Source organism: Bos grunniens, chromosome 29, assembly GCF_055505025.1.
Source record: "Bos grunniens cultivar Pamir isolate PY7600 chromosome 29, Bosgru_T2T1.0, whole genome shotgun sequence".
Classification (NCBI taxonomy): Eukaryota; Metazoa; Chordata; class Mammalia; order Artiodactyla; family Bovidae; genus Bos; species Bos grunniens.
In genome coordinates, this window is record NC_141193.1 from 32,333,200 (window position 1) to 32,355,743 (window position 22,544).

Genomic DNA, 22,544 nt, shown 5'->3' on the forward strand with positions numbered 1-22,544 from the left:
ATGCTATGACAAGTGCATTCTCTTGGAATTCAGTTAGCCTTTGCCCTGCCTCATTTTGTTCTTCAAGGCCAAACTAGCTTGTTACTCCAGGTATCTCTTGACTTCCTACTTTCACATTCGAATCCCCAATGATGAATAGAACATTTTTGGTGCTAGTTCTAGGAGATCTTCTAGTTCTTAATAGAACTGATCAACTTCAGCTTCTTTGGCATCGGTGGTAGGGGCACAGTCTTGGATTACTGTAATGTTGAATGGCTTGCCTTGGAAATGAACTGAGATCATTCTGTCATTTTTGAGGTTGCAACCAAGTACTGCATTTCAGACTCTCTTGCTGATTGTTAGGGCTGCTCCATTTCTTATAAGGGATTCTTGCCCACAGTAGTAGATATAATGGTCATCTGAATTAAATTTGCCCATTCCTGTCCATTTTAGTTCACCAGTTCCTGAGATGTCGGTGTTTAGATACAGAAGAGATGGAAAGAATACATAGAAAAACTGTACAAAAAAGATCTTAATTAACCATATAACTGGTTAATTATATGGTGTGGTCAGTCACTCAGAACCAGACATTCTGGAGTATGAAGTCAAGTGGGCCTTAGGAAGCACTGCTATCAATAAAACTAGTGGGTGTGATGGAATTCCTGCCTTCAAACTGTGGTGCTAAAGACTCCTGAGAGTCCCCTGGACAGCAAGGAGATCAAACCAGTCAGTCTTAGGGGAAATCAACCCTGAATACTCATTGGAAGGACTGATGCTGAAACTGAAGCTCCAGTATTTTGGTCACCTGATGTTAACTGCCAACTCTTTGGAAAAGTCCCTGATGCTGGGAAAGATTGAGGGCAGAAGGAGAAGAGGGCATCAGGGGATGAGATGGCTGGATGGCATAACTAATACAACTGACATGAACTTGGGCAAACTTCAGGAGACAGTGAGGGACGAGGCCGGCCTGGTGTGCCATAGTCCATGAGGTCACAAAGAGTTGGACATGACTGGGTGACTGAACAACAACAATACCTTTTAAGAACATATCATCAAATCATATACATTAAACTATCAAAAATATAGAGTGTTTCCTTTCTTATGTTGACTAACTGGAATAAGTGGACACACAAAGAAGTCGCTCAGTCGTGTCCAACTCTTTGTGACCCCATGGATTGTAGCCCACCAGGCTCCTTGGTCCATAGGATTTTCCAGGCATGAATACTGGAGTGGGTTGCCGTTTCCTTCTCCAGGAATAAGTGGACAGCCACTAGTAATTACTGGGGAATTTCCTTGCAGTCAGCACTGTTATTAACACTATGAATTCCAAAAGACCTATAAGGTACAGTTCATATTTACAAAAGCTTTACACTCTAGTAGGGAGAGAAAATGTTCACAAGAGGAAGTTTTAAAATCAATTAGAATACCTGAATGGCACCCCACTCCAGTACTCTTGCCTGGAAAATCCCATGGGCGGAAGAGCCTGGTAGGCTGCAGTCCATGAGGTCGCTAAGAGTCGGACATGACTGAGCGACTTCACTTTGACTTTTCACTTTATGCATTGGAGAAGGAAATGGCAACCCACTCCAGTATTCTTTCCTGGAGAATCCCACGGATGGGGGAGCCTGGTGGGCTGCCATCTATGGGGTCACACAGAGTCAGACACGACTGAAGCGACTTAGCAGAAGCAGCACAGAATACCTGAAAAACAGAGAATCATGGAATAAGAAGATACCATAAATTAATTTATTCTTCCATTTGGGAGCATTTGGGAAATGGAATCGAAAACTTCAGAGAGATATGGTTATACTGAGAGAGAAAGTAGCATGAACATTTTCATATTTCTGCACAGTCTAGGCTTTATGAGTGAATAGCAGACATACCTTGGAAGTTAGAAATAGCACATTGCTCTGGAGGGACTTAATTCATATTTCCCCTGGAGTCATTTGCTTCCTTCCAGGATGGGAAAGCTCTCTTCTCAGAATGGCTTTATGTTCCAAGGCAAAGATCTCTCTCTGGAAGAGAGGAGAAGAAGACATGCCATGGCTCTACATAAGTTGCTAAGCCTTTCAATTCAGGAGTTCCTCTCCTCCTGTGGTACCTCTGTTCTGGGAAAATCAGGAGTAGAGCAATGATGGGAAGCACAAGATGCTCTGTGAGTAAATGGTGTGTGCTTTGATCCAGAAGTCTCCTGTAAGTACACACAAGAATGTATATGAATATATATGTGTATGTATATATGTGTGAGTATATATAGATAATATGCATCATATATACCTCACAAAGAAATACATACATATACTACCTACACAACACACTATGTCAGGTTAAGTGTTAGCTTAAAAATTGTAAAGTATGAATCTTCATAGCTTCAAACTTAGCAAGCTATCTTCCCTAAAGAGCTTACAGTCTGGTGGGGCTTACAGTAGCTAAGATGAATACCAAAGCAGCTAAAAACTGTACCAGCCTTCACTGTAAATTCTGAGAAATTCCTTGACCTAAAAAGACACAAAGAATATAGGAGGTCTTATAGGAAATATGCCGATAACTCTATAAGTAGTGAAAGTTTTTGTTTTTGTCAGTTTTTTTTTTTTCCCCTGAAGATTAAAAAAGAAGTAAGAGAGAAAAGCAAAGCAAATGGCAGAAAGCTTTCCTAATAAAATGAAATAGCATGCATTAAAGGCAGGGAGGGAATGATCGTGCAGCTCATTCAGATAACACTAGATGATTAATAATGAAGCAGAAGCAGTGTTTACAAAAGGAAGGGACTCAATATTTCTTGAGCTCCTGTGTGTCATGTACTAGTTACTGTACATATATTAACTCCTCTAATCTCTGTTCTGTCCCTCTTTGGAGGATTATCATCCACATTTCACAGATAGGGAACTTAAAATAACATGCCAAGAAATACATAATTAAGAAACCATGGACCTAGCATTCAGGCCCTCATCTTTCTGACTTTAAAATCTGTATTGTTTTCATTCAGGCCATGGCACTGAGTTCTTAAATATTAATTAGATATACAAGATATTTCTAACAGTAAATTATTTCTACTTTGCATTAACTAGATATTCATTTGTTTCCTCTTTGCTCACTCTGAGAAGATTCACTGTAGTTTTATTTTTTTTCCATTAATGTCAAATTTTGAACATAGCTCAAATAGGGGATAAAAAATATGTAGTGCCGCTGATGTTAGTTCACACATGCATCTAATTTAAAAAATTTGAGGTAATGTATGTGAAAGGTCTTTTTCCATTACCATGAAAAATCAGGGGTTAAATATAATATTTAACTAAATGTTAATATATTTATTAATATAAATATAAACTAAAATATTAATAATACCAAAGGAAAAAATACTAATTAAATACAAAAATTATAATTACAATGATAGAAAAAGATATTTTTCAAAGGATGCTACTTGTTTACTACAAAACTGAATCATATAACCACTAAATGGATGAAAAAATATGATATATCTATGTAGTGAAATATTATTTAGTTGTAAGAAATTAAATACTAATATATACTACTATGTGAATGAATGTTGAAAATACACTATGCTAAGTGGAAGAAGCCAGTCATAAAAAAAAAAATTATGCTGGCAGTTATATAAAATGTCTAGACTAGACAAATCCATTGAGACAGAATGGCTACCCACTGCAGAATTCTTGCCTGGGGAAATCCCACGAACAGAGGAACCTGGCAGGCTACGGTCCATGGAGACACAAAAGAGTGGGACATGACTGAGCAGCTAAGACTTTCACTTTAGGGCTTCCTTGGTGGTTCAGACAGTAAAGAATCTGCCTGCAGTACAGGAGACCTGAGTTCGATCACAGGGTCAGGAAGATTCCCTGGAGAAGGAAATGGCTACACACTCCAGTATTCCTGCCTGGAGAATCCCATGGACAGAGGAGCCTGATGGATCCATGGAGTCACAAAGAGTAGGATGCAACTGAGCAACTAATGCATGCATACATACATTGAGACAGAAAGTAGTTTATTTTAGTGGTTTTCAGAGGATGGGGATAACGGAGGAATTTAGAGGCATGGGGTTCCTCTAAAGATGGTAAAAATATTCTAGAAAGACACTGATGAGGATTACACAGAACTGTAAACTTACTAAAACCTGCTTAACTGTACACTTCAAAATAGTTAAAATGGTGAATTGTATGTAATGTGAATTTTATATAATTTTTCAATGGAATACATGACAACAAATATCTGGTGCAAAGGTTACAAATATTCTATGTCCTTAGAAGACATTACTAAATTTTCCCAAAATTATGTTTTTCTAAGCCTAACAGAGTCCTGTTAAATATAGTATCCCAGGCAGCTAAACTAATCAACTAGAGAATCTGGGTCAATATATACCTGCCATCCCTAGAGACTAATTTATCTCGAGTACCTTTCAATCCAAACATATCTGAATGGCATTTATTGGTATTGAAATTCTAAGATACATGTCAATATTTAAGATAACTAGTGACTTGGATAATACAAGTAATGGGGGAATTTCTCTATGCAAGAATTTCCAGTGTATTATAAAAAGCCCAATACTAATCTAGGAGCCTTAACAGTATAAGAGAAGTGTATGGCATGTCTTCACTTCCTTTATATCTTACAGCAGGGGTCCCCAATCTCCAGGATCTAAGCCTGAAGACCTGAGGTGAAGCTGATGTAATAATAACAGAAATAAAGTGCACAATAATGTAATGTCCTTGAATCATCCCCAAACCATCCCAACCCCCAGTCTGCGGAAAAACTGTCTTCTATGAAATCAGTTCCTGGTGCCAAAAGGGTTTGGGGCTGTTGTCTTACACTATTTTTTTTTTTTTTTTGTATTACTCATTTGCTCCATTTCGTAGTTTTGAAAAGACAAGAATTCGTACATTCAAGATTGAAATGCAAAGTAAACGTATTTCTGCGTGAGAGTATCCATCAGAGGGAGACCTGTGGCAATACAGGTGGCCATTCCAAGCCTATTCCTCAAAATAGCCTTCCTATATCAGCTCCATTTATAACTGCTTTTTCCAGAGGACATTATAATATGCTGGGGATGCTCTGGCCTATGTCACTCAGATAAAATAACCTTGACTTCATTTTCTTTTTCTGCTATCTATGTGTATTTTCCTCCCACACCTCCTGTGTTTTCTTTTCATTATCTCTATTTATCCTGAAGGTATTTGAGAGAGAACACATAACCATAGAATAATCTAAAGAAAAACATGTTTAAAAACAAAGAACTTAAGAAGAATCTCTTTTGAGTTTTCAAAAGGAAAGGTGTTAGCACTTGGAAAACTATGATAATTTTAGCTGGGTTATGTGCTTTGCATTACACAATCATTTGCCACCTTCTAAATGGATTATTGAACCAAAGTCAGAATCACTGAAGGCTGCCATGAAAGCCAACTGTTTCCATTTTCCCATTTTAAATAGAAAACAAATTAAATTGCATGACATTTTTCATGAATCTAAATGAATCTTTTATTGTTAAAGATAACAAGGGGTACAAACTGCATAGATGAGATCTGGAGCATAAATGCCTAGGAGACAGTGTCATCATTTTAAAACACAATATTCACTGATAATATAAAGTCATTAACATCAACTGAAAAGGGCAAGGGCTGTTATCCCTCTCAGAGATTTTTTCCCTCTGAGTCAAAATCTAAGAATTTTTGTTTCATTTTTAAATATCTTGGAGACTAGCCACTCCTTTTGCTGAGGTCTGCATTCTTCAGAAGCAAGTATTTTAAGTCCCTCCATGTTATGAATCACCTGCAATATATACATCAGCGTGTTTGGGCACTGGGGCTCCCACTACAATGCCACTAAGAAATTTACTGCCCTCGAGGAACTCAGAGGTGTGTTTCTGGGTGGGACGTGGGATTCTAGTATGTTCTAAATGCAAGGCATGAACTTTCTCCTTATTTTTATGATAAATGAACCAGACTTAATGGTCCTGTGGCTTATACCAGCTATCTTTTTAAGGGAAAATTATTTCTTTTTCTCTTAAATATTTAGCATGCAGAAAGTGAAAATGTCAGTCAGTCATGTCAGACTCTTTGTGATCGCATAGACTGTAGCCCACCAGGCCCTTCTGTCCATGGAATTCTCCAGGCAAGAATACTGGAATGAGTAGCCATTGCCTTCTCCAGGGGACTTTCCCGACCCAGGGATCGAACCTGGGTCTCCTGCATTACCGGCAGATTCTTTATCGTCTAAGCCACCAGGGAAGCCCATGCTGTGTTTGCCTCAATGTATAATAACATATCTCTATGAAATGCCCATCTTTGGTAATACAAAGCCAACTTGAAATTGATTTATTTTCCGTGGTAGAGGAGGGCATAGTCTGTGCTGGTGAATGGACATGGGTGTGGTGGTTGCTGATTTCCTCCTGAGTGTTCCCAGGGAGCCACTGCCTTCACATTGTTAGTAATACTAACAAATCAGTGCCTCCTGGAATGCCAGTTTATCTTTTCAAACTTTATGATATCTAAACTTTTACAAGTGCTTCATAGTTCATGTTTTGAACTTATTTTTTTCCCACATAACTATATTTTTCATGAATTTGAGTTGTTTCTTCAGTTTCTCCACCACAAATTCTGCTAGTATGGGTTTTGATTAAAAACAGTGTATAGAAATGCAGCTGGCCTGACAGAATGATGAATCCTTCAGACACTGAAATAAGATTTCATGTATTTGGCTGGACAGGGTGAATTAATTTTTCTTTTTCCTTCTATACAATGAAACCAAGAAAAAGAATCAACTATGCCTTTTTTTTTTTTTTAATAATCATGCGGTTTTCCAGCATTTGGATCATCCTCAAAACTTAGTATCTGTCAACTTCATTCTGTCCTCATCCAATCCATGATGAGTAGCAACAAATATGGAAACAGAGATATTTATTTAGTCAAGATTTCAAATAACTTCCTATGCAATTCCCTAAAATGACTAACCAAGGGTAAGCTACGTGATCATGCTGTATTACAGCAGTAATAAATTTACTGTCTCTGAGCCAGAGTTTCTATTTTTCCTTCCTGTCCTCTCCACTAACCTAAATCTTGATGACTTGCGAGACCCACTCAATTTCTATCCAGACAAGGAGCTATTCTGACCATTTTAGTTCTCATCCAAAGTGATGTGATTTAAGGACTTGCTTCTAGAGGCAGACAGACTTTGATGGAAACCTTGAGTTCATCTGTCATTTGCTGTGTAATTTTGGCAAGTTTAATATTTCTTATCTCAGTCTCCTCATATGAATAAGAAACATTCTCTCACTATATTTTCATAGGCTTAAGAGACCTGGATGGAAAGTGTATAATCTTTACACACTTTATACATAGGAGAGTGTATAATCCACTTTAGATGACACTACTTGTCATCTAGTTTAAAACTCTGGCTAGATCATGCACATCTCTCTCTGGATCTTTTTGGTTTACATAATTATGTATACATTTGACCCTCATTTCTTCAACTATTTAAAAAATATTATCAAAATCAGGAACTGAATTGTTGACATTACATGCATTTGTTATACAGAGGGTATAAGTGATCAGGCAAAAAAAAAAAATAGGGTCAATAATCTTGCCACTGAGAAGAGAAGTCTAAGTGAAACTCAAAGTTACTCTATGGAAGGATGGAAGGAAAAGTGGAATGAATGTCTGGGCAAGAGTGTTCCTGGCAGAGGGGAAAATAGAGTAAAAGCTTAAAACAAAGCATATCTGGGGTATTCAAAAGGCAGCAAGGAAGGCTATATGTCTAGGACAGATATGAGGAGGGGGTTAGCAGTAAAAATGTGGGCAAAATAGTAAGGGGGTGGCCATGTTGGATCTGCAGACCATTGGTGGCTCAGTGATAAAGAGTCTGCCCACAATGCAGGAGCCTAAGGGGGACGTGGGTTTGATTCCTAGGTTGGGAAGATGCCATGGAGGAAGAAATGGCAACCCACTCCAGTATTTTTGCCTGGGCAATCCCAAGGACAGAGGAGGCTGGTGGGCTCCAGTTCATGGAATCACAGAATTAGACAAGACTGAGTGACCACGTGCACACCAGGTCCCTGTTGGGCTCGTGCTTAATTTTAGTGGTGAGCTCCATTCCATGCTAAGAATGATGTTAAACAAATGAAGACAGTGAGAATGGTAAACATAGAAGATGAAGTTTTAGAAGAGATAACAGTTTTCTTCCACACTGTTGATCAGTCTTTTTCCTCTTGTCTAGCCTGTGCTTTAGAGGGATGCGTATCTTCAGTGGACCAAGTGCATTCACACTGCATCACAAGGGAGAGAAAGAATATTGTTTTCTGTTGATGTTGCTTAGAGGAAATAAAGTTTCATAAACGGGAGCAAAGGGATTTTCTGTTGCTCCTAAATAATTTCTATGAGGGTAAATGGCCTTGAATTCCAATGAGACAAAGGAAGGAAACATATTGAAGGAAAAACATATAATTTTGTTATCATAGTATATCTTATTATAACCTTCAAGAAACAGGGTAGATGAGAGATCTTGACTTTTAATTCAAATATCCCTAGTTCCATGCCAACCTGAACAGAGAGGTTACACAGCTTAGCTCTCACTAGGAGGTAATCACTGATGTCCTCTGTGATCTAAGAGTGGGATAATGCTTGCTATAAGACAAGCATAAGGTATTCAAGATGCCTAGCATATAGCCGCAGACTGATTCCAAATCAGGAATGGGGGAAGTCAAAGCTGTATAGTGTCACCTTGCTTATTTAACTTATATGCAGAGTACATCATGAGAAATGCTGGGCTGGAGGAAGCACAAACTGGAATCAAGATTGCCGGGAGAAATATCAATAACCTCAGATATGCAGATAACACCACCCTTATGGCAGAAAGTGAAGAAGAACTAAAGAGCCTCTTGATGAAAGTGAAAGAAGAGAGTGAAAAATTTGGCTTAAAGCTCAACATTCACAAAACTAAGGTCATGGCATATGGTCCCAGCACTTCATGGCAAACAAATGGGGAAACAGCGAGAGACTTAATTTTGGGGGCTCCAAAATCACTGCAGATGGTGACAGCAGCCATGAAATTAAAAGACACTTGCTCCTTGGAAGAAAAGTTATGACCAACATAGACAGCTTATTAAAAAGCAGAGACATTACTTTGCCAACAAAGGTCCGTATGGTCAAAGCTATGGTTTTTCTAGTAGTCATGTATGGATGTGAGAGTTGGACTATAAAGAAAGCTGAGCACAGAATAATTGATTCTTTTGAACTGTGGTGTTGAAGAAGACTCTTGAGAGTCCCTTGGACTGCAAGGAGATCTAACCAGTCCATCCTAAAGGAAATGAGTGCTGAATATTCATTGGAAGGACTGATGCTGAAGCTAAAACTCCAATATTTCGGCCACCTGATGCAAAGTACTGACTCATTTGAAAAGACCCTGATGCTGGGAAATATTGAAAGCAGGAGGAGAAGGGGACAACAGAGGATGAGATGGTTGGATGGCATCACCGACTCAATGGACATGAGTTTGAATAAACTCCAGGAGTTGGTGATGGACAGGGAGGCCTGGTGTGCTGCAGTCCATGGGGTTGCAAAGAGTTGGACACGACTGAACAACTGAACTGAACTGAACTGAGCATATAGAAGTTTCTCACTATTGGCACAGGAAACTATTACATTCATTGGTATGTTTTTTAGAGACTATTTCCAGATTCTATCTTCCAAACCTTGTTACTTGGTCTTTCCTGTATTCTGTTCTCAGATCCCCACACAGAATGTTTCCATTATTAACCCTTTGTTCTATGCATAACAATCAAAAGTGCCAATTTCCAGCTGAATTTCACTCCAGCCTGGGTAAGAAAAATACTATTCCTCCCCTACACACCCTCACTATAACTCCCCCAAGGAAGACTAAAATGTATCTGAAGTAGTTATCTAAATAACTATTAAGTCACTGTGGTCAATTTAGACAGCCAATTTAGAGGGTGCTGATTAAAGAAACACCAGATTCATTTTCCTCCATTGCCATGTTGGTATCTTGCTGTATCTGTAATTCTCTACTTAATAGAATTAAAATGACAATAAACATATATACTTGTTCATTTTCTTATTCAGTGATGAATGACTGGTTGAACTTTTCCTGGGTACCAGACATTGTTCAAGGTGTGGGATTTATTAATGGACAAGTTAGACAAGATGTCTGCTTTTAAAAAATGGGTTCCTCAACTGTTCTCTCTCATAATTTACTATTCTCTGCTTCTACATTCTGCATGTCAATGGGACATGGGATGTCTTAATTCTGCTTCATGATCCCCGCGTTAAAACTCTGAATATGGTAACCAGCCATGTGCCAGGCCTGAGCTAATTACTTTGGGTTATAAAAAGGTGTGAGATACCATTACTGTCTGAAGAAGCCTGAAAAGTGAAAGTGTAGTCATTCAGTTGTGTCCAACTCTTTGTGATCCCATGGATGTCTAGTTATATACCTCTTTCTTTCAGGTATAGTCTTTTTAATTTTATTTTATTTTTAAACTTTACAATATTGCATTGGTTCTGCCATATATCAAAATGAATCTGCCACAGGCATGCACGTGTTCCCCATCCTGAACCCTCCTCCTTCCTCCCTCTCCATACCATCCCTCTGGGTCGTCCCAGTGCACCAGCCCCAAGCATCCAGTATCGTGCATCGAATCTGGACTGGTGACTCGTTTCATATATGATATTATACATATTTCAGGCACAAGCCTTATTTATCAATTCTGGCATGAGCCAATGGGCTGGGCTTCACCCTGCCCCTCATTTTAGGCTAAAATAACAGGACCAGATGGTATTGGTTTTATTAGACTATTAAGATTCTTAATTATATAGTGAGGGTTTTAAGAGAGGAATTTTTCTTACATGATATTCAAATAAAATATTAAGGCTAAGATAATAAAATGGGGCTTGTTTATGAAGAGTGTTTATTCTCCTGAGTAATAGTTACTATAGAGTCAGAGAAGTAGAATACAGCAGGAGAAGATGGAAGGATCCTTTATATATCAGGTTTAAATTTTTGGGACTCCATACTCTGCTTTCCAGATCCTAACAATTTTGATATTACAGAAAGAAGACAGCATTCACCTTCTTTAAATTGAAGGTTGTACAACCCCTTATTCCATCCCCATTTTCAGCATTATAAGACCTTCTGAGTAATAAAAAGTGAAACTACAGAATCATAAATTGTGAGATGTAGAAAGACTCTTAAAGGTCATGTTGCCCTAGATTTTATGTGTTGGATGAGTATCTGCTGTACCACGGAAATTCAACATAGTTGACTGCATGTTGGCGAAGAATTTGTGATCCAATTTCACTCTTATAACGTGTGCTAAAAGTAAGGTATTAGACAAATGGTTAGCAGTATGAAAGCCCCTTTTAAACTTTACTCTTTCAATTTTACTTCCTTTTAAACATTAAACACAATCAATAATGCAGCTCTATCAGAAGAGCTTTTGGAATCATGGAAACACTCAATGGGTCTAGGAATTTTGTAGACCAACATTCCTATGGATGTTTCAAGTATCTGGCATTCTGTCATGGTGTCTTATTTATTCAAGTAAATGTAGCAATGCTACACATGGAAATACCAAGTGAACCTATCTTAAAAAACTCTTACACAGTTCATAATTACCAAATACAGAGAAAATGTCCACATGTAATGTCCACTAATACTTAGTGTTAAATTTTGAAAAGTTAAATGAATACAAAATAATTAGTCACTTTGAACATAAGAAACACACAAAACATTAGTCACTCAGTTGTATCCAGCTCTTTGCGAGCTCATGGACTATAGCCCACCAGGCTCTTCTGTCCATGGAATTCTCCAGGCAAGAATATTGGAGTGGGTAGCCATTCCCTTCTCCAGGGCATCTTCCCGACCCAGGGATCGAACCCAGGTCTCCCTGGGTTGTATCCAGCTCTTTGCGAGCTCGTGGACTATAGCCCACCAGGCTCTTCTGTCCATGGGATTCTCCAGGCAAGAATACTGGAGTGGGTTGCCATTCCTTCTCCAGGGGATCTTCCTGACCCAGGGATCAAATCCAGGTCTCCTGCATTCCAGGCAGATGCTTTAACCTCTGAGCCACCAGGGAAGCCATAGTATCAATAACTTCTGCACAAAATAAGACCGTTTTATGGAGATAATTCTATTTATATGTGATCCTCCTGCTCAGACTCAGTCTCCGTTATTTCTCTCAGTGCTGCTGAGCTGCAGGGCAGGTGCTCCAGCTGCATGATGGGCATTTTTGAAGAATAGATTCTACCAAATTTATGCTTTACCTAACTTGCACAGTAGCTAATAGGGACCAGACTATAGAAATGAGTGTAATATCCAACAGAGACTTCACTGAGCTACTATACACAGAAGGACTGAGATCTCTTTATAAACAATACAGACGCTCAAGGATAAAAAAAACAGCCATTTTCAATGCTAAATTGTTCGTCTGAAGATCAATGGATGACAAGATTATGATAAATTAGAGAAGCAAATGATATGGGTAGCTTCAGATCTATGCTATTTTGTTGTTACATCTGCATAGTGTTCTCATTGATTACCTAGTGAGACGGCACTTGATATTAATATGAGGACTTCAGTTCAGTTCAGATCAGTTGCTCAGTTGTGTCTGACTCTGCATCCCCCCATGGACTGCAGTACACCAGCTTCCCTGTACATCACCAATTCCCAGAGCTTACTCAAACTCATGTCCATTGAGTTGGTGATGCCATCCAACCATCTCATCCTCTGTCATCCCCTTCCTATCCTGCCTTCAATGTTTCCCAGCATCAGGGTCTTTTCCAATAAGTCAGTTCTTCACATCAGATGGCCAAAGGATTGGAGTTTCAGCTTCAGTATCAGTTCTTCCAATGAATATTCTGGACTGATTTCCTTTAGGATGGACTGGTTAGATCTCCTTGCAGTCCAAGGGACTCTCAAGAGTCTTCTCTAACACCATAGTTCAAAAGCATCAATTCTTTTGCATCCAGCTTTCTTTATACTCCAACTCTCACATCCATACATGACCACTGGAAAAACCATAGCCTTGACTAGATGGACCTTTGTTGGCAAAGTAATGTCTCTTCTTTTTAATATGCTGTCTAGGTTGGTCAAAATATAAGACCAATATGAGAACTTAACTAAACATTATTTAAAACTGAAGATCTCTCTACACATGCATGAGCATTTGCATACATATGCATGCATGCTTACATCTGAAATAATGTAAAGGTATGTAATACAAGTATATATACATGCACATATTTAATAATTGAATATGCTTTTATTATACATGTTTATATTAATTCTAATTCCATATGGTGGGATTCAATTATTCTTTGTCCATTCAAATGATTTCATGTAACATGGAAATTTTTGGTGTTTTTAAAGATATATATTTAACCCACTGCCTATCAAAGCAGCAACATTATTTATGTCTGAATTCCTCATCTGTGAATATAAGACTGTCATCAGAAATAAATGAGATAGTATATGTAAATTGCTTGATACATAGTAATTACTCTGAAAAACTCTTTAATACGTTTTAAAAATATATACATATACTCTATTTTCCATAACAGTGAAGTCTGTATAACATTATCTCTACTTATTTTGACCACAGACTATTGAGAAATGTTATGGCACAACTTATTGAAGCTCATTACATTTAACACTTGGTAGTAAAATACTGAGCAATAGAGCATTTCATTTAACCCAAATTTACTTCATTAGAAGGTAATTAACTTGTAATATTCAATATTAATAAACTAAGAGACTTAATTTCATGAAGATCAATGACTTTTTGATGTTATGTAAATAAAAAGGGCAATGTATAAAATTATTTTCTAAAATATGCATTAGTATACTTTAAACATAAGTATCAAAAAGGAATAAAATATTTCCAACTCTCTTCTTGAATTTGTAGTAAGTATGCTTTTAGTTAGTGTAACTTCAAAGCAGAGATATAATATGTTAAGCAGATAGTCAACAGTTTTGCAACATGTACAGAAAATCATTTCTACTATTTTTGAATTTCAGTGAATGGAAATAAGGCAACCGAATTGCAGAAGGAAGATAAAGCTTACTGGTACTAGTCTCACTACCTCATTAGCTTTCACACAGTCTCACAATTCATAAACCATGCTTCTTCCCAGCAATTGTAGAAAATGTGAAGCTAGATTCATTTTCTGTTTCAAATATAATGTGTAATTATGATTCCATATATGTTTAGCATTTATGGCTCATTTTCTCCAAATCAAAATAATTTGGAGCAGCTTACAGGGAAAATAAAATGTAAGATAGGGAAATTAGGGATGTAAGTCCACAGAGAGTATCAAAATTGAGCTACAAAGTCAAGAGGAGTGTCTAAGTGGCAAGTACCTTCTCCCAGGAGAAATTCATAATGGCAGTTTAACACAGGGAACCCACCTCACACTTCCTAGGATGATGAAGAAAAATAAATGGAATTATAGTATACTGTTTGTACCACTTAACTGATAGTGCTGAGTAATTTTGGATAGAGAAAAGCCAAACATTGATTAGAACAAGGTTCAGCTACCACTCAGTAATCCTCAAACTCATCTGATGTCCACAAACAAGTCTGAAATTCCTCCCACATTTTAAGACTTTATAAATGGGACGTTACTATCATAACCACACACTGAGCCTCTACTTTGTGCCAGCAACATGGGAGTGGCCAAGGCTATGTAAATGGTATAGGATACAACTTTAGAAGGCCCTATTCACCTGGTGATCATGGAAATTATAACAATAATGAGCACATGGAAGTGAAGTGTATTGAGGGAGAGGAGGCTTCTTTTGAACCATACAAAGTACTGCATAGGATATCAGTTCCCAGAGCTGCGCTTAAATATTGAATATGTTATCATTTTACTCTTAAAATGCCCTAATTATAAAGAAATATTAACTGAATTTTTCAGATTAAGAAACTGAGGCTTAGAAAAGTAGATATTTGCTGAAGAAAAAAGGGTTTACTTGACAGAGCTAGGATTTGAAATCAAAGTATTGTAATTACAAAACCCATACTTTCAACTGAAATTATACATTAAAAGAATATAGAGGATTTCAGCTATAAATAATATAGTGTGAAGAAAGAGTCCAGGATTATATTTAGAATACATGTGGTAGCATGCAGTTAGGTAGTTGTTACACAGAGGAATTGGGAGGAGCATCAACTATGTTGAAAGCCAGTGCTATGTCATCCACATTACAAAGAAAATCCCCCACAAGGTGGGCTCTCTCTCTCTGAAGTAGGTTGCTTCACATAAACTATTCTGAAGATACCATACTGTGAGAAGTCATCAATGTGCGAGTGCATGCCACATCTACTTATCCAATATGATTATTTGTTCCTAACCCATAAACATAGATGAAAGAAAGTGAAAGTGAAAGTTGCTCAGTTGTGTCTGACTCTTTGTGACCCCATGAGTCAACTATATGGTCCATGGAATTCTCCAGGCCAGAATACTGGAGTGGGTAGCTGTTCCCTTCTCCAAGGGATTTTCCAAACCCAATGATCAAATGCAGGTCATGTTGCAGGTGGATTCTTTACCAGCTGAGCCACCAGGGAAGCCCAATAAACATGGACAGCTTTTGATAAACCTAATTATCAGTTTCTGCAAGGATCAATTTTTTTTTAAAATATAAGGACACATTGATGGAAAAAAATAATTTCAAATGACTTTCTTGACAGTTTTCAAGGTCCATTTTTTAATGCACCTGCCTTTTTATATCTTATGTCTATAATTGACTATTTCATAAATATCGAGCAACTGGCTCCCAAACTATTGAAGATTCAGGTTGCCAAAATGTTTCTGTAAGCATCAAGTTTGCATTTGAACATTCAGTGGGGCTTCCCTGATAGCTCAGACAGTAAAGAATCTGCCTGCAATTCAGGAGACCCAGGTTTGATCCCTGGATCGGGGAGATCCCCTGGAGAAGGAAATGGCAACACATTCCAATGTTCTTGCCTGGAAAATCCCATGGACAGAGGAGTCTGGTGCGCTGCAGTCCATGGGGTCGCAGAGTTGGACATGACTGAGCACACACATATACATACATAATCTTCAAACTACATTGTAAAGAGCTGGAAGATCTAACCCTCAGTTACATTGATTCAGCTCAAGAATGTACTATACTTAGGATTTCCAGACCATATCCATTATCTGATGTTCTTTATTATGTAATGATGATCATTAGACTAATGCAATGAATCATATTACTTGAAATATGTGATTAAACCTTTCAAAATATTACTAGATATAATAATTTATAGCATCTGGTAAGTCAGTCCCTAAGTACTCCATCATATTTATACTCTTTAGAGGTCACAATAAATGTGGGTTTGGGAACAGTTGTTAATATTTTAATCATGAATAAATTAAGACAAAGATAAAGGTGTGACATATTTAAGATCTCAAAGCTATCAAGTGTTGGTCATTAAATATTTATGGGCCTTTTTTACTTCACTACCATTACTCTTCAACATTATTCTATAACGTTAATTCATATTTGCTTCCTATTTTGTCTTTTAATCAAATATCAAATCATATAGCAACAAGTTATAAAATGTAACTTATTCTCCTGTTGTTTTATCAATTCCCATAGTTAACCACTTTGTTTTAGGCCAGGATAATTCTTGCTGAAATGTAGCTTCTTTTCCAAACTTTTCAAAACATAGCCAATGGGTTGTGTGTCCTTAGTCACTCAGTCATGTCCAACTCTTGCAACCCCATAGACTGTAGCCTGCCAGGCTCCTCTGTCCATGGGATTCTCCAAGCAAGAATACTAGAGTGGGTTGCCATTTTCTTCTCCAGGGGATCTTCCTGACCCAGGAATTGAACCCAGGTCTCCTGCATTGCAAGCAGACTCTTTACCGAGTGAGCTATGGGGGAAGCATTGGCCAACGGGTTATTCTTCTAAAAAACACAGCACTTATCACACATAATTCCTTTGCTCAAGAGAATGTCTCCCTATTCTCTAGTTAATGAAACTAACATTCCTAAACTCCATGGTTTCAATCCTTCAATGTATAAATATTAGCTGAATATTTATGGAGAATGTAAGCCACATTCTTAGAACTTGTTATTTTAAATAGTAACACTTTAAGAAATACTAACTCAGTCCTGGATTCATTAATTTTGACCTAAGTATCTTTATGTCATATATCAGCTACTCATTCATTTTATATACTTTTTACTTTGTCCTGGGGCTTCTAGAAGATAACACTCAAAAAAGATAAGAATAATGTTCCCAGACTTCAGACAATACTACAAAGCTACAGTAATCAAAATAGCATGTCATTGGTACAAAAACAGACATATGAATAAACAGAAGAGAGTAGAGAGCCCAGAAATAATACCACACACCTATAGCCAACTAATCTTCAACAAAGGAGGCAAGACTATATGATGAGGAAAGGACAGTCTCTTTAGCAAACTGTGTTGGTAAAGTTGGACAGTGGCATGTAAATCAATGAAGTTAGAACACATCCTGAACCATACACAAAAGTTAGCTCAAAATAGCTGAAAGACTTAAATATAAGACACAACACCATAAAACTATATTTTACCAGTGTTTTCTTAAATCAGTCTCCAAAGGCAATAGAAATAAAAGCAAAAAAAAAAAAAGGACCTAATTAAACTTACAAGATTTTGCACAGCAAACGAAACCATAAACAGATGAAAAGACAACCTACAGAATAAAGTATTTGCAAATAATGTGACCAATAGGGCTTTATTGCCAAAATATACAAACAGCTCAAGCAACTCAACAAAAATACAGCCCAGTCAAAAAGTGGGCAGAGGCCTTAACAGACATTTCTCTACAGAAGATCTATAGAGGGCCAGAAGGCACATGAAAAGATGCTCAATATCATTATTACAGAAATACAAATCAAAACTACAATGAGATACCGCCTCACACTGGTCAGAATGGCCAGCATTAAAATGTCTACACATAAATTCAGGAGAGGGTTAAGAGGAAAGGGAACCCCCTCTACACTGTAATCTCACAGTACTCCAACATCAAGCATATCTGACAAATTCATATCTTCTTTTTGAAGAAAACCTGACTTCATATGGATCCATATTATGTGTCTTGCCTTAGCTACTTCACAAAACTTCTGCTTATTTGAAACTAGAGATAAGCAGACTTTGAAATTCCAAGGTTAAGCTAGTTTAATGGCCCTTTAAAACATTTTCATATAAAATCACATTTTTATAACCTCCATAGAAAATCCTGGTTACTTAATTAGCTACATATTTTAGAGCACATAAATATGTTTCAAACATCATTACTGCTTTCTTTGGGAATGGGGCCTAATATATTGTACCTTCCAACTAATTTCCATTTTTTCAGATAAAGTATTAGAGATAAAAATATAGTAACAGAGTACACTTTTCACATGAAATTATTTATCTCCTTCTTCTTTCCTGTCATATTCTCAGTATTATTTGTCTATATTTAGATGAGTCAGATTAGGAAGCCAAGGACCATAGAAGGAGAATAAAAATTTATGCTATTAATAAACAATTACATAAACATATGGAAATATTCCTTTTTGTGAAGTTGATCTTTCATCTACTGAGTATTCATTATGCTTTCTCAACCCACTATCATATTTATAATAACAATGTTTGAAATTGTGCTAATATATAGAACATATTACGTTAATAGTGAAAGTGAAAGTGAAGTCGCTCAGTCGTGTCCGACCCTTTGTGATCCCATGGACTGTAGCCTATCAGTTTCCTCCGTCCATGGGATTTTCCAGGCAAGAATACTGGAGTGGGTTTCCATTTCCTTCTCCAGGGGATCTTCCCAACCCAGGAATTGAACCTGGGTCTCCTGCATTGCAGGCAGACGCTTTACCGTCTGAGCCACATTAATAGTACACATACACATGAATAATTCTGGGCCCTACAGACAAAGGCTACCAATATTTGCTGTGGTGCTATGTCCCAATACATAATTTTATCAAATCTGAAATCCACTATATAGAAAAGGTAAACTGATTCCCTGATTAGACATGGTATAATTTTATCTATTTTCCTTGAAATAAAAGTTAAATATTTTCTTCCATGGACTCAATTTATACTGGTCTTCTTAGAGTATTTACCACTCATATGAAAAATAATTTAAGTACAGGTTTTGATGAATAGGATCTTTCATGATTAGTGTTTTTTAATGAGTAAATCATCCTCTAGAAAGAGTTTGCACGGTTGGTACTGTCTTCCTTCCTTCCTTCCTGTGTTCTCTCTCTCTCTCCCCATTTATGTAAGAATTAGATCTTATACACATAAAGGAGTTGATAAGGGAAGTGAAATTATGGCAGAGAGAGTTGAAAGATTGTGGAGAGAGTCCTTAATATGCACATATGAAACACTGGCTTGAGTGGACAAGTTGGAACATGCTAGGAAATCTGAAAAAGGAAAAGTACATCTATCTAATAAATTGAAATCATAAAGAAGGAGTTTGTGTATAAGTCTATGGGAAGCTGTTCCCTCTCTGCAAGTGCTGCTTCTGTGAGACTCTAGCCAAGGATCTGGTGGAACACCAGGGGTTGTTATTCCTGAAGATGGAAAATGAGTTGGATACAAAGTCAGGAATATGTGTTCAAATGGAACTCAATGAGCTTCTCTGTGACTGTCAGTCCTGTGTCTAACTGCAATCACCTTCCAAGTGAAATGCTTCAACTTCACTTCTGCCTTCCAAATCTTTCAAAGGAAGTTCCATTTTGGCTACCCTAACTTGGAGCCATAAGGCAAAGTTGATGCCAGGAACAACAGTTCGCAGCTTTACAAATCAACATGGTACAAACCATCAAAACATCAGCTTAATAGAAATTAATCATGAACAAAAAGCAACACTAAGGTAAGGAAAAGATCAGTAAAATCAGTAAGTTGTAGTCAATTGTTCAGAGGTCTATGATATGGAAGGACTAAGGACATAGATTTATTTTTATCACTAAGAAGAAAGTGTCCAAAGAAAACAGTATTAACATTTATTGAATCTTACAATAGGTAAGTTAATATACTAGGATATTTGCAATACTGTCTCCTTCAAATTTAAAAACAAACTTTCACAATTCGATATGAATATATCTTTTTAAAAGATTTCAAAACTGAGCCTAAAAATCATATAGGACTATGATGTAGTTAATATTATTTGTTGCAAGATGAGATAGGCAAATATATATATATATATATTTGAGAACAATGAATTGCATATAAATAGCTTACTATGGACCTTCCTTACTGAAATAAGGACAACAGAAATAGAATTATAAAGCTTGTCTGTTATATAATTTAATGCTCTTATACAATGTCCTTCTATAATTTCTCCCCAGTAGATAAAAACTCAAACATCATGACAACAAAATACTCTGAATTTGTAATTTTGGTCTTTAGATACTGAAACCTTGGATAAGTACCATAAAACTTTATAAATCCATATGTTTTTGTCTGTATAAAAAGGATAACACTACATATCTCATATTTTTCATGAGAATTAAATGAGGACAATAATTTCTCACAATATCCAGGCAATGTTAAACATCCAGCTATTGCCAGCCATTATGAGTAAAATGAAAATATGAAAACTTTATCAGTCTATATCTATCTATCCATCCATTAATCCATCCATGTATGACTTCCAAGTAGCTTAGCAGATGTAAATGTAAAGGCAAACTGCAGTTATCCTATCAGCCCAGCAGTTTTTGAATTAACAATGCTCAGATATCCTCTGTGTCATTTTGTTTTATTTCCATCTCATCAATACTACCCACAAAACTTTTATGACAACTTCCTTGAAAAGTTTTGGAAAGAACAGTAGTAATAAATCAATAATTAAAGAACTACCATTAGCCTTGTCTTTAATGGGCAATAATTTTGCCCATTGAATATGCCACTACTACTGTTTTTAATTTGGAACATTTGCTATACTTGGGCTATCATCTTACAGTCAAATGTTAGAAGCCTTCATAACTCTCTGAACCATATAAAACTCAGTGAAGCATTTCCCATAATGACAAAGACAATTTTTTGTGTCTCTCCCTAAGCTGGCTTAGAAATACTTTGCCTATCTCCTAAGAGCTGATCTAAGCAGTCTGTGGACATCCGAACTTTGAATTGTGAGTCAAGTGGAGCAATGTAAAAAGTCAGTAATTCATGCAATGATGCCAACAGCCCCTTAAGCAAATTCAACTAAATGAAAAAGAAAATCCAGATAATCTACTACTGATGGTGGAACTGCTCTTCATGAAATTTAATATCGGGCTTCCCAGGTGGTGTTAGTGGTAAAGAACCTGCCTGCCAGTGCGGGAGATGTGGTTTTGACCCATGGATTGGGAAGATGCCTTGGAGAAGGGCATGGCAACCAACTGTACTATTCTTGCCTGGAGAATCCTATGGACAGAGGAGCCTGGTGGTTAATAGTCTGTAGGGTCATGAAGAGTCAGACATGACTGAAGCATCTTAGCACAAACAAATTTAGTGTCAGACAAGATTGATTTTATTCATAATCATTAACTAGATTTATTTTCTATAGTTTTCTAGTAACAAAACATATTGGGCCCCCTTGTCCTTTAATGAAGCAACAGTCTGGAAAAACCAGTCACACCATTTCATGGCTCAGTGCTACAAAACTGCTGTACTTAATAGAGTATTGATTGTGGCAAGCAGATACACAAAACTAACAGTTGGGAACGGTCCCAGGACACTTGAGAAGTTAAGTGGCATTACATTTTAGATTTCTGGAAAGTGTGCACACAATTCCCTTAAGAGTTACTGTCACACTATTTCAAGCTGTTCCCTTAGAATAAAAATGCTGACAAACATCTAGAAGGCAATGGAGAGCTCCTAGGAACAGACGTCCCTCTAGACTTAACAGAGTCGGAGTACAAAGGGACTCTTTTGGCAAGATTATTTTTCCTACTAATCTATGGATGAAACATGTCCCTCTAAATGCTTTCTATGGCTTATGCTATAAACAAGCTTCTTCCTTGATTATCTCTTGATTATTCCCTTTTAGATTTATTTTTCTCTGTGTAAAATGAGAATAAGAATCATCTAGAAATTTATACCAACAACAAAGCTAAAACTTATTATTGGCAATTTTTCAAAGGTGCTCAGTAAATAGTCATTATTATTTCAGCTGGAAAAGTCTTTTTAAAGACTCTTTTAAATCAAAAGATCGCAAAGTTTTGATTTTCGTTTGTTTTTCCTATCAGTGACTCCAAGCAAACTATGGAGAGCTCTACAGACAAACTTGGCAATTAGTTGGAGAAAGCAGAACAAATAATATATCTTTTCTTATGTAAGGAATTTCCAACAAACTGCTATTATAGAAATGTAAAATAAAACTCAAATTCTAAATTGCTCTTTTCCTGCGTCACAACTGAGCAAACACAGGGAGTCTAACTGGAATAAATACCTTCTGATTACCAACTATCATACTGCATATTCAGCTGCTGATTATGTCAGAGTTGTACTTAGTGTTCTCATATGCTTTATTACAGCCTTGAAATTGGACTCAGGACAGCCTTAATTTTA

The 22,544-nt window shown here is 37.0% G+C and overlaps 1 long non-coding RNA gene across 15 annotated transcripts in view; it reads right to left on the reverse strand.

The window, feature by feature from the left end:
• LOC147342470 (uncharacterized) overlaps nt 1-22,544 on the reverse strand; it is a 294,857-nt gene that overhangs the window by 187,420 nt on the left and 84,893 nt on the right. For 5 of the 15 annotated variants that reach the window (XR_015158129.1, XR_015158128.1, XR_015158126.1 and 2 more), the window contains exons 4-6: nt 2,081-2,170; nt 1,863-1,994; nt 1,407-1,680 (exon numbers count right to left, since the gene is read on the reverse strand). The exons of 4 other annotated variants lie outside the window; for them this stretch is intronic. This is a non-coding gene — a long non-coding RNA (uncharacterized LOC147342470). Of the gene's footprint in view, nt 1-1,406; nt 1,681-1,862; nt 1,995-2,080; nt 2,171-8,037; nt 8,249-22,544 lie in introns of those variants that run through there. 6 more of the 15 variants (XR_015158125.1, XR_015158133.1, XR_015158137.1 and 3 more) reach the window with 4 other exon arrangements.